The following is a 17938-nucleotide window of genomic DNA, read 5'->3' as shown; positions in this document are numbered from 1 at the left end:
GTCTGACAACCACTTCATTTCATTCTCCCTCCCTCTTTCTCCCCATTGAATCTGCTGCATCCTCCCTGCTCTCCTCTCTCTCCTCATCACTGGACACATTATCCCCTCTTGTTTCCAGGCCAGCAAGATCCTCCCCTCCTCGTCCCTGGATGTCCAAAACACTTCACTCCAACAGAATCGGTCTCCATGCAGCAGAGAGTAAGTGGAGAAAATCCAGGGCCCCTGCTGACCTGTCCTGCTACCAGTCCCTCCTTGCTGAGTTCACAGGCTAACTCAAATCAGCCAAGATGAAGTTTTATCATTCCAAAATTCATACCTCCATCTCCAACCCTCATCAACCATTTTCTGTTTTCTCTTCTCTCCTCAACTCTCCACCAGGTGCACCTCAGTCCTCCCTCACTGCAGAGGACTTTGCGGTCCTTTTTGAGGAGAAGATCATAGTCATCCACAACTTCTTCACCACACCTGCCTCACCCTACATTCCTGCTCCATCCTCTCCACCCCTGGACATTTTCATCTCCCTGGGGGACATCTCCAGGTCTCTGTCACCCAGTGTGATGAACCTAGGGGTCGTGTTTGACAACAAACTCTCCTCCTCAGCAAACATCGCTGCAGTGGCCCGGACATGCAGATTTCTTCTCTATAACATCCAAAGGATCTGCCTTTTCTTACCACCTACTCTACTCAGCTCCTGCTCCAAGCACTGATCCTCTTCTGCTTGGACTACTGCAACTCCCTCTTTGCTGGACTCCCAGCCTCTGCTGTCAGACCCCTGCAGCTCATCCATAACACTGCAGCTCACCTGGTCTACAACCTCCCTTGTTCTTCCCATGTTACCCCTCTGCTTGCCAACCTGCAATGGCTACCTATTGTAGCTCATCAAATTTAAGACATTGGTATTAGCTTACCAGGCTCCCAAGGGGTTTGGATCAGCATACCTCCAAAGTCTGATCTGCCCCTACATTCCAGCCAGATCCCTATGCTCTGTGACTACTGATCACCTGGCCCCTCCTCCTCCTCTCTGCTGCTGCCCAGCCTGCTCAAGACTGCTGTCTGTCCTGTTTCACCGTTGGTGGAATGACCTTCCCATTGAGGTCAGAATTGCTGACTCCCTGATCACCTTCAAGCACAGATTGAAAACTCATCTCTTCAGGCTACACATCTCCCCTGCCTCCCTGCCCACTGTGTAACTGCGTTCCAGTTTAGACCAACCCAAGCTGTGTACGGTCTAGCTTGGGCCTAGCTGTTTTGAGTTCTCTATTTAGTTATACTTTATATGGTTGGTTTGTTTCCTTAGCTGTTTAAGTATTGGTATTTCACCAGCATATTACACTGTGTATTGCTGTCACTTGTTAAGTTGCCATGAGAACTTTCTTGTCTAGAAGTTCAGCACTTCATGTACCTGACTTTTTCACTCATTGTACATCGCTCTGGATAAGTGTGTCTGCTAAATGCCATGTAATGTAATGTCACAGAGTCATGCTCTTGGCCGACCTCGCAGTGGGCGGCCGGCCTACTGCCACTCCTGTCGGGGAGGCCCAGCTTGTGGCTCAGCAGCTTCCCGTCATCAGCATGCTGGAGTACCTGGACCTGAAGTGGGCTATACTGCAGCAGGTGGGCAGGGCACCAAAAGAACATTGCCAGTGCTTTCACATGCTGATATACAGTGAAACCAGCCACCTGTTTCCCTTTGCTCAATGGTTCCAAGACGCCTGCTGATGGTGGTTGCTGACTGCTGAGTGCGACACCGAGAGCATAGTAGATCGAGTGGCACTGGAGCAGTTCATGTTGCAACTGTGGAGCGAGACATTGCCATGGGTCCAGTGTCACCATGTAGCATTGCTGGAGGAGGCAGTCTGGCTTGCAGAGTATCACTTGATGGCATTTCTGGGAGCAGGTGCTCCTGCAGCTTTTTTCCCCTCTCTCTCTCCCCTGCTTTCTCTCCCTCTTCTCATCCCTCCTACCCCAGACCCCTGGAAACGGGGGCCAGTTTCCCTGAAACCCATTCCTCATACTCATGTATTTCCTTGTGTCTCCTCATTATCTTCTCCTTCTGTGTCTGTACTAGCACTAATTCCCTCTCTCCCTCTCCACAGGTGGACTCATCCATGCCCACCAGAACTGGGAGCAAGTCTGGGCAGATCTGTTGGTTGTGGCAGGAAGGCTGGGATTTCCCAGAATCAGCACTTTCGCAAATGGGCAGAGATTCTGATTTGCATTCCTGACACGCCGTGGGCTTCCCCTGATCGAGCAGGAATGTATTGTGTCTCTGTGAGTATTCAAGAGGGTACACATCAGGCTTTGGTGCATTCTGGTTGTAATCAAACCTCCAAGCATCAAAGCCTGATTCACTATGGGGTACTGGGAAATGCACAATTGGTGAAGGTGAGGTGTGTGCATGAGGATGCTCAAAATATCTGCTAATGCCCATCACTATTCATTTCCAGGGAGAAAAGCATAGTGTGGAGGTGGCAGTGAGTCTGAGCCTCACCCATCCACTTATCCTGGGGACATATTGGCTGGGGTTTAAAATGTTAATAAAACAGTTAGTAGTGGATGGCTCCTGCATTAGCACGTCACAGTAGAATCCTGTGGCAACAATGGATGGGGAGATGGTCCCAGAGCCATCTGCATCAGTTCTGTGTCATGATCACACAGAGAGTGGGGAGGGCCCTTCCCCTCCTCTCTCTCTCTTTCTCTCTCTCTGGGAAATCCCTCTGGGGATTTCCCGCTGGAACAGACATGTGACAAGTCTTTGAAACATGCTTTTGACCAGGTGTAAGTAATTGATGGTCAAAACCTCCAGCTTAATGTTGCACTTTCTCTTCCGTATTTTTGTGTTATTTAGGATAGGCTATATCGAGTGATGCAGGACACTCAGACTAAAGAAGAGACAATACAGCTGTTGGTCCCAAAGAGCTGTAGGGAACTTTTATTCCATGTGACTTATCATAATCCCATGATTGGGCATCCAGGTCAGGATAAGACACTAAATAATCTCATGGCTCGTTTCTATTGGCCTGGGATTCATGCTGATGTCAGCAGGTAGTGTGCAGCTTGTCACAAATATCAGCTGGTGAATCCAGCAGCCACACCAAATACGCCATTGTGCCCATTACCATTAATTGAGATCCCCTTTGAAATAATTGGCATGGATCTTGTTGGGCCATTAGATCGGCCTGCACACAGGTATCACTTTGAGTTAGTCATAGTGAATTATGCAATACGATACCTAGAAGCAATGCCTCTTTGCAATATCTCTGCATGTAGTGTTTCAGAGGCACTCTGCAACACATTATTTCCCAAGTTGGGATTCCAAAAAAATCCTGACTGATCAAGGCACTACTTTTATGTCATGCACACTACGTAAACTGTACAAATTATTGGGGATTAAATCGTTTCATACCAGTGTTTATCATCCACAAATGGATGGGCTGGTCCAATGATTTAATCCACCACTTACAAACATGATTCAGAAGTGCATTCACAGAGATGCTAGAAACTGGGATAAGTGGCTAGACTCTCTGTTGTTTGCAGTGCGTGAGGTCCCACAACCCTCCACCAGGTTTTCCCTGTTTGAATTGCTGTATGTACGTAAGCCCTGGGGTGTCTTAGACATCATTAGAGAAAATTTGGAGGACAAAGCAAAAATGAAGTTCAGTACATTTGTGACCTGAGAGGAAAACTCCATGCACCGAGTCACATAACCCAAGAGAATTTGTTACAGGCACAAGAGTGTCTATCCTGCCTGTCCAACAGAGGGACACAGTTAAGAGAATTTGCACTGGGACATAAAGTGCTCATTTTACTGCCCACATCAAGCTCAAAATTACTCACCAAGTGGCAAGGGCCCTTTGATGTCACACAGCAAATTGGGGAAGCTGACTATGAGGTCAGGCACACAGATGGGGTGATGCACATCAAATTTGCCACTTCAATTTCCTGAAACCATGGAGAAAGGAGATTCCTGTGACTCTAGCAATGGTAGTTCCAGAGAGGGTGAAGCTTGGACAGGAGGTAAGTTCAAAAGGTGCAGCTCAATTCACCCTGGTCCCCTGTGGAGACCACCTCTCACTGTCACAGGTTATCAGCTTGGAGGAATTCTGTGATGTGTTCTCACCCCTCCCTGGTCACACTGACCTCATAGAGCACCACATCAAGACTTCCTCAGGCATGGTGGTGCATAGCCATCTGTATCGGCTCACCAAGCACAAGAAAAGTGTGGTTCAGGATAAACTCAAGGCAATGCCTGATATGGGAGTAATTGAAGAGTCGCACAGTGACTGGAGCAGCCCGGTGGTCTTCGTTCCCAAGACCAATGGGGCAGTCTGATTCTGTATGCACTATAGTAAAGTCAATGCAGTGTCTAAATTTGATGCATATCCAATGCCTCACATTGATGAACTGCTCGATTCATTAGGCGCAGCTTGCTTTTATTCAACACTGGATTTGACAAATGGATATGGGCAGATCCTTTTGACTCCATTATCCTGTGAAAAATGGCCTTTCCCACTCTGTTTGGTTTACAGCAATTTGTCACCCTTCCATTTGGGTTGTTTGGGGCCCTGCTGACATTTCAGCATCTCATAGATCAGATTCTCTGTCCCCACAATGCATATGCTCCGGTCTATTTAGATGACGTTATTATTTATGGTAATGATTGGCAGCAGCATTTACAACATCTAAGTCAAGTCAAGTTTATTTGTATAGCAGTTTTAACAATAAACATTGTCACAAAGCAGCTTTACAGAATTTGAACAACTTAAAATATGAGCTAATTTTATCCCTAATCTATCCCCAATGAGCAAGTCTGTAGCAACGGTGGCAAGACATAGGTGCAACATCTAATAACTGTCCTGAGGTCGCTGAGGTGTGCTGGGCTCACAGCAAACCCGAAAAAGTGTGCAATTGGAGGGGTAGAAGTATGGTATCTGGGCTTCCCTTGGGTCATGGGCAGGTGCGTTCCCAGATTGATAAGACTGCAGCAATTATGGCCTGCCTGAGACCTAAGACAAAAAAGGGGTGAGGCAGTTCCTGGGGCTGGCTGGCCATTACAGGTGGTTCCTGCAAAATTTTTTGGACATCGCTAGCCTGCATACTGACCTCACTAAAAAGGGAGCACCAGATCCGGTCCAGTGGTCAGAACGATGTGAACAGGTTTCTGCTCAAATTAAAGTGGTTTTGTGTGGGGGCCTGCTGTTGCATTCTCCTGACTTTCCTCCCCCTTTTTTTATAGACCGACACGTTGGACAGAGGGCTGGGGCAGTTTTGTCCCAGGTGATGGAGGGGGTGGAGTGCCCAGTGCTGTACATCAGCTGCAAGCTCTTAATGCAAGAGTCGAAGTAAAGCAAGGAGTGTTTGGCCATCAAGTGGGCAGTCCTCACTCTCCGGTAATACCTGATAGGATGCTCTTTCACCCTCTGTTCCGACCACGCCCTGCTCCAGTGGTTCCACTGCATGAAGGATGCCAACGTGTGGATCACTCATTGTTATCTGGCCCTTCAAGTTTGAGGTGGTCCATGGACCAGGGGTACAAATACTGGTGGCGGATAAAATCTCCCGCCAGGGGGGAGTCAGCTGAAGTCAGGGCACTGGGGGTATGTGCCAGTGAGGGTGTGATCGAGCTTCGGCTGTGAACAGTGAGGACTCAGGTTGGACCAGCAGGTAACGTGATGAGTTGCACCCATGTCTAATTACTGGCTGTCTATTAATGTGTGCCTGTGTGTCTTGCAGATAGCCAGTAAAAGAGATAGTTGAGTTCCCCAACACGTGTGCGTGTGTGTGTGTGTGTGTGTGTGTGTGTGAGAGAGAGAGAGAGCAGTCACTGAAAAGTGAGAAATAGAAAATAAATGCACCTGTTCTGAAGCCTGCCTTTGAGTTCCTCTTTATCCCAAACACAAAGTTGTTACAAATACTTATGACCATTAATGCACATGAACATTAATATTTATGATCATTAATACTTATGATCATAAATGCACATGACTATTAATATTTATGACCATTAATAAACATGACTATTGATACACATGAACCTTAATGCATATGACCATTAATACGCATAAACATCTATACTTATGAACATTATCACTTTTGATCATCAGTGCACGTCAGTAGTCACTGAAAAGTGAGAAACAGAAAAAAAATGCACCTGTTCTGAAGCTTGACTCCCAGTTCCTCTTTGTCACAAAAACAGGTTTTACAAATGCGTATGATTATTAATACATATGAACACGAATACTTATGACTATTAATACGCATGATTATTCATACTTATGACCATTAATCCTTATGATGATTCATACATATGACTATTAACAATTATACTATTATTACTTATGACTGTTGGTACAGATAACCATTAATACCCTCACTTTGAGCATGCTTACCTTTACCTGAGAATCAGTCTCTCTCTCACACACACACACACACACACACACACTGACTCTAACGCACAGGTTTAATATGAAGTTTGAACCTACAAATACACTGCAGCACCAGGGGAGAGATGTTTTTCTGTGTGTGTGTGTGTGTGTGTGTGTGTTCTGCGCTACGCAGTTTGCGTAAGCCCTGCGCGTGCCCCCCCTCTTCACATCGCTTGTGCGCAGTTTCCAGCATGTGAAGCTCGCGTGCGTTTTGTGCGCTAATCAGAGGTCCGCGCGCGCTCCGGTTCCCCGCTCGGTTTGACGGATTTACTGAGGATAAACGTCGCGGAGGAGCACGAGCAGGACAGGCGGATGAGGTAGGGATGATCATCGTCTTCTTCATACACTGTGTGTGTTTTGGATTGTGATGGTCGGGAATGTTCATGAAAGCGAGATGTATAAAGGCGGTATTGTGCCGGCACGCGCCCCGACTTTTTATGTGTTCGACATTTTGGTCTTTAAGCGTCCTAAATCTGATCCGTTTTTCATTCGGCATGTGTGTGTGTGTGTGTGTGTGTGATGAGGCCTAATTGTTCAGCTGCGTTTGTGTAAATCTCCGCAGTCCTTCTCTCATTAACATTAATAATCCTCTGCCTTTGTGCGCGTGATTGCTTGTTTTTATTTAAATCGAAGTTTAAATATTTTTATTCATTTTACATTTTACACACTCGTTTTTAGCCACCTTTCTTTCGTGGTTTCGTTGTTTTCCTTCCTCTGTTATCGTGTGTGTGTGCGTGAGTGTGCGTGCGCGCAGCGCCGCCACCCAGCATCCTGCATCATCCTCAGCCGTTGTCATGGTGACTGAGATCCGAGTGCGCGCACCCGAGAGAGAGAGAGAGAGAGAGAGAGCGCATCACGCGTCACCGCTCCTCCTGTCCTCTATGTGCGCGCACATACAGACTACATAGCGACAGCATTACTGCGCAGCGCAGCGCAGGGGACACGCGTGTGGTCGTCCTTTCCGCCACGTGCGCTCGCACAAACATATGTGATTAACGTGATCAGCGGTGTTGATCAGCTCGCTAACGGTAAATAAACACGGTTAACTCTCTGAATTAGATAAATAATACGTTTATTTAAAAAAAATAGAAAAAAAATAAAGTTATTTTCCTAATAAAATAAATCAAAATAAAATAAGATCATGATTTAAGCAAATAAGAACTAGAACTATAAGCATGTGCAATGTCAGCACAGAACACATGATAATATAGTACAGTATACAACTATCATAATATATTACAGTGTAAAATGATCATAACATAGTACAGTATAAAACTATCATAATATTGTGCAGTATTAACCCATCATAATATAGTACAGCATTAAACTAATGTTATATAGTACAGCGTAAAGCTATCATAATATGGTACCATATTATACCGTCATAATATAGCCGTCATTGTCAGCTATCCATCACTAGCGATGGTGACTGCTTCATTAGGATGCGCAGAAATGCAGATGGGCTGCTAGGCCTGCGCCAGAGTGACAGAGTCATCCGCAGCAGTGGCATGAACGTCCTGGCTGAGCTACCATGGAATGTCTGACTTCGTGGGCCTTCTTATACTCCTTTTGATGCTTGTCTTCAACTGTGGCCACTGAGCTTTTAAATATGCTTTGCCATGTTGCTCTATCCGAGGCATCCCTTTCCCACGTCTGATCGATAATTCCAGCATTCTTCATGTTCCTCTTCAAGATGTCTTTGTACCTCAGTTTCTGTCCTCCTTGCCTCCTCTTTCCTCGGCTCAGTTCTCTGTAGAAAACAGCTTTGGCTAGTCACATGTTAGGCATGCGTGTCCAGTCCAATGAAGTTGGGAGGCTGTGATCAGGGCTTCCACGCTTCCTGTATTGGCTCACCCAAGGGCTTCTACATGGGGGCCCTTGTCCTGCCATCTTATTTTGAGGATTTGATGCAGGTATCAGAGTTTTTTCCTGACATAATATAGTACAGCATTCAACTATCATAATATAGTACAGTATAAAACTAATAGTCCAGCATAAAACTATCATAATGTAGTACAGTATAAAACTATCATTATATAGTACAGCATCCAACTACTATAATATAGCACAGCATAAAACAATTGTAATATAGTACAGTACAAAATTATCACAGTAATATACAGCGTAAACCTATCATAATATAGTCCAGTATAAAACTATCAAAATATAGTACAATGTAAAACAACAGCAAAAATAAATACATAAATTAAAAAATAATAATAATAAAATAATGCATTTTATTGCTACCTGTGGGTTCGCCTAGTGGTTAGCATGTTTGCCTCTCGATCGGGAGATCGTGAGTTCTACTCATGGTCGGGTCATACCAAAGACCGTCATAAAAATAGTACTTACCGTACTGCCATCTGGCAAGGCATGCTGCAATACAGATGTGAGTGGGGAGTTAAACTCTCGCGGTTACCAGAGGACTAGCCCCCCACTGTAACCCTAGCTGTATAGGCAAGAGGCCGAGGGCTATGGAAAGGGAGATCGGCGCCGCACCCATGCGCCTCAAAGAGCTGGTTAGTACTGGGGCAGGAGACTGCCTGGGAAGACCAGATCCTGGTGTGAGAGGGACTTTGACTGGATTTTATTGATAGGCGCCTTTCAAGGCACTCAAGAACACCTTACAATACACAATAAAAATCACCATCCAAGACCTCATCTCATCATCTCATTATCTCTAGCCGCTTTATCCTTCTACAGGGTCGCAGGCAAGCTGGAGCCTATCCCAGCTGACTACGGGCGAAAGGCGGGGTACACCCTGGACAAGTCGCCAGGTCATCACAGGGCTGACACATAGACACAGACAACCATTCACACTCACATTCACACCTACGCTCAATTTAGAGTCACCAGTTAACCTAACCTGCATGTCTTTGGACTGTGGGGGAAACCGGAGCACCCGGAGGAAACCCACGCGGACACGGGGAGAACATGCAAACTCCACACAGAAAGGCCCTCGCCGGCCCCGGGGCTCGAACCCAGGACCTTCTTGCTGTGAGGCGACAGCGCTAACCACTACACCACCGTGCCGCCCCATCCAAGACCTAAAATACAAAAATAAAATTGCAAAAGTCATTAGCAATGAAGTCAGACAGAATAGGCAAGTTGGAAAAAGTGTGCTTTAAGGCTGGATTTGAAGGTTGGAAGAGAATCAGTATTATGAATGCCATGAGGAAGAGAGTTCCAGAGGTGAGGAGTGACACGAGTGAAGGCTCTAAACCCTATGGTAGTCAAATGAGCTGGAGGTGTAACAAAATTGATGGAAGAAGAAGATCTAAGATTATGAGAAGGTGTGCAGATGTGAAGTAAGAAAGAAAGAAAGCATGAAATTTCCTCTCTGCATTTAATCCATCTGAAGCAGTGAACACACACATGCACAATGAGCACACACACATACCCAGAGCAGTGGGCAGCCATGCTAACAGCACCCGGGGAGCAATCGGGAGTTAGGTGCCTCGCTCAAGGCCGTCCCATATTAACCTAACCGCATGTCTTTGAACTGTGGGGGAAACCAAGGCACCCAGAGGAAACATGGGGAGAACATGCAAACTCCACACAGAAAGGCCCTTGCCAGCCACTGGGTTTGAGCCCAGGACCTTCTTGCTGTGAGGCGACCGTGCTAACCACTACATCACCATGCCGCCATTAGAGAGATACGGAGGTTCTCATTTATGGAGTGCCTTAAAAGTGAGAAGCAGAATCTTGTAGTCAATATGGTATTTTACAGGATGCCAGTGAAGCTACTGGAGGACAGGAGTAATATGTTCTACTGAAGGAGTTCTAGTAATGATACAGCCAGCTGAATTCTGAACCAGCTGAAGTTTATGGAGGAGTTTGTGAGGAAGACCAGAGAGAAGAGAGTTACAATAATCAATGCGAGATGTAACTCAGGCATGTATAAGAACAGCAGCGTAGTGAGGTGTAAGAGACAGACGTAATCGATTGATATTCATAGATGAAAATATGCGGCCCTAGTGATATTGCATTAATATGTGCTTCAAAGTGTAAAGTGTCAAGGATGATGCCCAAATTCTTAATCTGAGGGGAAGGAGAAACTATGACATTCTCAGTAGTCAGAGAAAAGCTGTTAGGTTTGGCCAAAGTAAGTTCAATTACCAACGAGGAGAACCTTTGTTTTTTCACTGCTAAGTTTAAGAAAATTAGAGGTCAACCAAGATTTAATTTCAAGTAAACAATCACAAAGGGAAGAGCGTGGAAGCCTGGAATTAAGCTTGGTAGACAGGTAGAGCTAGGTGTCATCAGCGTAACAGTGGAAGTGAATAAAAAAATTCCTAAAAATGTGGCCAAGAGGCAGAAGATAAATAATAAATAATGGGGGGAAGGGGGTGTTTAAAAAATAGAGCCCTGGGGAACACCAGCTGTATAGGTGAGGGATATGGAAACAGAGATCGGCGCCGCACCCATGCGCCTCAAAGAGCTGGTTAGTACTGGGGCAGGAGACTGCCTGGAAAGACCAGATCCTGGCGTGAGGGACTTAATAAATAATACATTTATTAACTTATTATTTATTAATTAAATATCATTTATTAATATATTAATTAAATATTATTTATTAATATAATTTATTTAAGTCCCTCTCACGCCAGGCCCTGGTCTTTCCAGGCAGTCTCCTGCCCCAGTACTAACCAGCTCTTTGAGGTGCATGGGTGCGGCACCAATCTCTGTTTCCATAGCCCTCACCTATACAGCTGGTGTTCCCCAGGGCTCTGTTTTACACACACACCTCCCCCCCATTATTTATTTTTCCATCAATGACATTCATAATATTGATTCTCCAACCTTCAAATCTGGCCTTAAAACACACCTTTTCCAACAAGGCTGTGATCTGAAAATGTTTAATTGAACAAACTGTGTACGACCAGAGAGATATGAGTTAAGCCAGGTAAGAGGAGTGCCGATGATGCCAATAGAAGCTACAGTAATTTCTCTCTGAGAATATTATGAGAGATTGTATCAAAGGCAGAACTTAGATCAAGAGGCATGGATACTGTTAACATCCCAGAATCAGCTGCCATCAGCAGGTCATTAGTGATTTTGACCAAAGCTCTCTCTATACTGTGAAATGGATGAACCCCAGAGTGGAATTGTTCAAATAAATGATTGTCAGTAAGATGAGCATGAACCTGAGCAACAATAGATTTTTCAAGTATTTTTGAGAGAAAAGGTAGGTTTGAGATTGGACGATAATTGTTCAAACTATTGGGATCAGCACCAGGTTTTTTAAGAATTAGAATTATTGCAGCTGTTTTGAGAAATGAAGGTCCAGGACCACTAATAAGGGAGGAATGAATGATGTTAGTTATTACAGAAGAAACGGAGGGTAAACAAGCTTTTACCAGATGAGTAGGAAGGGGCTGTAACTGGCAGGTAGAAGATTTAGATTTTTGACTGAAACCAGAGATATCAGACAGCTGGAAGTGTAAAACTGGAAAGAAAAGAAAGAGGGTGGTCATTAAAAAAAACAGGATAAGGTGAGCAATGTGCTATATTATCAAATGGAATCAGTTGCTGGTGGATATTTTCAACTTTTGCATTAAAAAGGTCATGAAAATATTACATCGCGCATTGTCATATGGATGAGGTGGAAGAGTATCAGGTGGCTGGAGAATATTATTTACGGTACAGAATAATACTCTTGTGTTCCCTTTGCCAGACTTAATTAAATTTACATAATAAGTGGTTTTAGCTGTAGAAAGAGCATCTTTATAATAATATGTGTGTTCATCATACATGGTCTTATGGACAACAAGACCAGTTTTTGCATAAAGGTGTTCCAAACGACGATCTTTGGCTTTCAGTCGACGTAGCTCAGGAGTATATCAAGGGGCAGAGTGGGTAAAAAAGACAATCCGGGTTTTTAGAGGAGCCACAGTGGGAGACCAGTTCATCAGGGGTAAACACTTTGTTGCTGTTAAGAAGGTTATTGATTCCATTGAAGAAAACAGATCAATCAATATTCTTAATATGATGAAATAAAATGGTACGACATGGATTTGGTCCAGATAGCGTTAGATTAACATGAAAAGTCACTAGCTTATGGCCAGATATAGACAGGTCCAATGCCATACAGTTAAAAAGGATAACACCAGAGCACCAGAGAAGATCAAGAGTAAGACCTTTGGAGTAAGTTGGAAAATCTATGAATTGGTGTAGACCAATGCTGTCAAGCCTTGATGTAAAATCCCTTGTAAGAGTATTATTGACATTATCCATGTGTATATTAAAATCACCCAGCAGTACAACATTAGAAGACGTAGAACATAGGAAAGTAGCAAAAACAGAAAATTAATTTTAAAAAATCATGATTAAGTTTCAGGGGTCGATAAACAGTTGCAGGTACAGCAGGAATTGGCGTATTGATTTATATGGCGATGGACTCGAATGAAACAGACTCGGGCACAGTGAGAGAAGAGACTTTCCACTTCTCGCTGTAAAATATTGTGAAACTGCTACCTGATGAGAAGCATGAGGCTGGCAGATATAAACAATCAAATAAAAGTTAAAGTCCTTCCCACGCCATGCGGCGCTGATCTCCGTTTCTGTAGCCCTTGGCCTCTCGCCTATTACATAGCTAGGGTTACAGTGGGGGGCGAGTCCTCTAGTAAACGTGAGAGTTTGACTCCCCACTTGCATCTGTATTGCAGCGTGCCTTGCCAGACAGCAGTAGGTACCATTTTTATGATGGTCTTTGGTATGACCCGACTGTGAGTAGAAGTCATGATCTTCTGATCCAGAGGAGGACATGCTAATCACTAGGCCAACTCGCGGTATCCAGATATAAACAAACCGATGAGGAATAGATTGATTAAGCTGCGAAAAGTCATTTGATTGTTGCTAGGTCTCAGTCAAACACAGCAAATCAAACTTACAATCCATCAGTACAGTGGTGCTTGAAAGTTTGTGATCCCTATAGACTTTTCTATATTCCTGCATAAATATGACCTAAAACATCATCAGATTTTCACACAAGTCCTAAAAGTAGATAAAGAGAACCCAGTTAAACAAATGAGACAAAAATATTATACTTGGTCATTTATTTATTGAGGAAAATGATCCAATATTACATATCTGTGAGTGGCAAAAGTAAGTGAACCTTTGCTTTCAGTATCTGGTGTGACCCCCTTGTGCAGCAATAACTGCAACTAAACATTTGCGGTAACTGTTGATCAGTCCTGCACACCGGCTTGGAGGAATTTTAGCCCGTTCCTCCGTACAGAACAGCTTCAACTCTGGGATGTTGATGGGTTTCCTCACATGAACTGCTCGCTTCAGGTCCTTCCACAACATTTCCATTGGATTAAGGTCAGGACTTTGACTTGGCCATTCCAAAACATTAACTTTATTCTTCTTTAACCATTCTTTGGTAGAACGACTTGTGTGCTTAGGGTCGTTGTCTTGCTGCATGACCCACCTTCTCTTGAGATTCAGTTCATGGACAGATGTTCTGACATTTTCCTTTAGAATTCACTGGTATAATTCAGAATTCATTGTTCCATCAATGATGGCAAGCCATCCTGGCCTAGATGCAGCAAAACAGGCCCAAACCAGAGCTTTATTTTATTTTTCTCTCCTTTATTTTATTTTTATTTTATTATTATTTTTTCTGTGTTTGATGTTTGTTTGAGTGCTTTGCCCGCCGGTTGTGGTGTAGCTCTGGACCCAGTTTTGGGTGTTGGTTCCCTCCAGGCCTTGGTTCGCTGTGGGTGATTCCTGTGCTCTTCGCTATGGACTGCAGTGAGCTCGCTGCTCTTTTAACATCGTGGTAGTCCAGCGCTCTGTGCTTTAGTGCTTGGTGTGGTGTTCCGAGCGATGTTGCTCGGTGGCGTCGCGACAGCTGTGCAGGCGGTTTGGGACATACCGGTGCTCTGCATGGCGGTGCGTCCGTGTTCCCTGTGTAGATCCATGGCATGGTGTTCTGAGTGACGTTGCTGGCGGCATCACGGCGGCTGTGCTGGAGATGTGGGACTGTGGCTGCTACACCACTGGAATGTCATCCTGACCTCTATTTGGTGGACTTTTTTTTCCTGCCTATTATTGTAAAGCGACCTTGGGTTTTTAGAAAGGTGCTATATAAATTGAACCTATTATTATTATTATTATTATTATTATTATTATTATTATAAATTATAATACTACCACCACCATGTTTCACAGATGGGATAAGGTTCTTATGCTGGAATGCAGTGTTTTCCTTTCTCCAAACATAATGCTTCTCATTTAAACAAAAAAAGTTCTATTTTGGTCTCATCTGTCCACAAAACATTTTTCCAATAGCCTTCTGGCTTGTCCACATGACCGTTAGCAAACTGCAGATGAGCAGCAATGTTCTTTTTGGAGAGCAGTGGATTTCTCCTTGCAACCCTGCCATGCACACCATTGTTGTTCAGTGTTCTCCTGATGGTGGACTCATGAACATTAACATTAGCCAATGTGAGAGAGGCCTTCAGTTGCTTAGAGGTTACCCTGGGGTCCTTTGTGACCTCGGCGACTATTATACACCTTGCTCTTGGAGTGATCTTTATTGGTTGACCACTCCTGGGGAGGGTAACAATGGTCTTGAATTTTCTCCATTTGTACACAATCTGTCTGACTGTGGATTGGTGGAGTCCAAACTCTTTAGAGATGATTTTGTAACCTTTTCCAGCCTGATGAGCATCAACAATGCTTTTTCTGAGGTCCTCAGAAATCTCCTTTGTTCGTGCCATGATACACTTCCACAAACATGTGTTGTGAAGATCAGACTTTGATAGATCCCTGTTCTTTAAATAAAACAGGGTGCCCACTCACACCTGATTGTCATCCCATTGATTGAAAACACCTGACTCTAATTTCACCTTCAAATTAACTGCTAATCCTAGAGGTTCACATACTTTTGCCACTCACAGATATGTAATATTGTATCATTTTCCTCAATAAATAAATGACCAAGTATAATATTTTTGTCTCCTTTGTTTAACTGGGTTCTCTTTATCTACTTTTAGGACTTGTGTGAAAATCTGATGACGTTTTAGGTCATATTTATGCAGAAATATAGAAAATTCTAAAGGGTTCACAAACTGTCAAGTACCACTGTAAGTTGATTCTGTACATAAGTGCACTCTATCATGACTTGGGGGGGGGGGGGGGGGGGGCACGGTGGCATAGTGGTTAGCATGGTTGCCTCACAGCAAGAAGGTTCCGAGTTTGAGCCCAGTGGCCAACGGGGGTCTTTCTGTGTGGAGTTTGCATGTTCTCCCTGTGTCTGCGTGGGTTTCCTCCGGGTGCTCCGGTTTCCCCCACAGTCCAAAGACATGCAGTTAGGTTGACGTGTGGCGGCCTTGGGCTGAGGTGCCCTTGAGCAAGGTACCTGACCCCTGACTGCTCCCCGGGTGCTGTGTATGGCTGCCCACTGCTCTGGGTGTGCGTGCATGTGTTCACTGCTTCAGATGGGTTGAAAATGCAGAGGATGAATTTCACTGTGCTTGAAGTGTGCATGTGACAAATAAAGGTTTCTTCTTCTTACACCGACCAGCTATTCGCTATATTGCTCACCCACACTACATCACTTCTTGATTTCCCAAACTACAGAGGAGGGGCACAGAATGTCCATGCATTAATCGTGAGTCAAACCCCCCCCAAAAAACAGTAACATTAAAAGGAATTTGCATTAACATGTTAACTTTGACAGCCCTACTTATAATGCATACATAGTACTATCACTAAATTATATGAAATTAAGTATGTGTGATTTGAGTTGTGTAATTTTTATTCTTAGATATTTTAAGTATTGTCATACGACTCTTTTAAATGATGATTAATAATGATAGAACTCACCCACTCACTCTCAGTAAGCACTTTATTCTGGTTAGGGTGGCAGTGGATTCAGAGTCTATCCTGGGAACACTGGGCATGAGGCAGGAATACACCCCGACTGGGTCACTAGTCTATTGCAGGATGCCACACACACATTCACATCTTGGGCCAGTGGGGTGTAACCAATCCACATAATGGCATGCTTTTGGAAGGTAGGAGGAAACCAGAGACCCCAGAGTAAACCCACACAGACATAGGGAGAACATGTGAAATTCCACACAAACAGTAACCTGAGCTCTGGATTAAGCTCTGGAGCTGTGAGGACACAACATTACCTGCTGCACTGCCATGCCACTGAGTAATGATCCATCCATCCATCCATCCATCCATCCATTATCCGTAACCGCTTATCCTGTGCAGGGTCATAGGCAAGCTAGAGCCTATCCCAGCTGACTATGGGTGAGAGGCCTGGACAAGTCACCAGATCATTGCAGGGCTGACACATAGGCCAAGTTTACATTAGACCGTATCAGCGGATCATCAGATTAACGTTTTTAAAACGATTAGTGTGCACACAGCAACACCAATACACGATTCGCGTGCACACAGCAACACCAATACACGGATACGCTCGGCTCCGCAGGCATCCTGCGCTCCAAATCACTCCGCCCTGAACAGCGAGTGCCCTCTGGAGGGTGCGCACTCCGGCCCTGCGCAGCTCACAGAGCGCGCGAGTGAAGCGCACGAGCAGTGATTCGGGACTGAGCCGCTGTGTGTGTGATCCCAGTGCATATCGGGCATGCGCGTCACTTACCACTTGCAAGTGGAAGGATGGCAATCCTAAAGACAATCATAACTACACAATGGGCAGTATTTGCATCAGTATTTGCAGTATTTTCATACTTTTATACTCTTTAATGAAAGGTGATACAAGGCGGAAGTCCGCACCGTTTTTCAGCAGTCGCGTCACATGACCAACGCCAGCGAATCAGGAAGGTGGATGTCACAGTGACGTTGTCCAATGACGACGCCAGCTAGAGCTCAGCACAGCGTATCCGCGTATTCTCAATGTTTACACAGCACCGGACCAGACACGATCTGGATTGAATACGTGGACGCTGGCGGATTCCCGTTTCCCGGCGTTTCCAGGCGTTTTAATGTAAACGGACAGTGCGTCCGCGAAGAAAACGAGACAGATACGGTCTAATGTAAACTTGGCCATAGAGACAAACAGCCATTCACACTGAAATTCACACCTACGGTTAATTTAGTGCTTAGTGCCACCAATTAGTCTAACCTGCATGTCTTTGGACTGTGGGGGAAACTGGTGCACCCAGAGGAAACCCACACAGACACGGGGAGAACATGCAAACTCCACACAGAAAGGCCCCCATCAGCCACTGGGCTCAAACCCAGAACCTTCTTGCTGTGAGGCGACAGTGCTAACCACTACACCACTGTGCCACCCTGAGTAATGACATTAATTGTAATAATGATGTGAGTGACATGCTCCAATTTTTTTGTATCTGAAGTGACATGATTTTATTGAAAATTTATCCTAAAAAATATCTTTCTAAAGCCCTATTTAGGTGGGATTAGTTTTCCATGTGTAGGTTTGTAATGTAATGTAATTACACTGGAGTAGCTCTGGGATTTTAGCCCAAATCTGTATTTATTTATTTATTTTATTTTATTTT

This window comes from Neoarius graeffei, chromosome 5 (assembly GCF_027579695.1).
Source record: "Neoarius graeffei isolate fNeoGra1 chromosome 5, fNeoGra1.pri, whole genome shotgun sequence".
NCBI classification, from domain to species: Eukaryota; Metazoa; Chordata; class Actinopteri; order Siluriformes; family Ariidae; genus Neoarius; species Neoarius graeffei.
Note: the sequence above shows the minus strand (reverse complement) of the source record.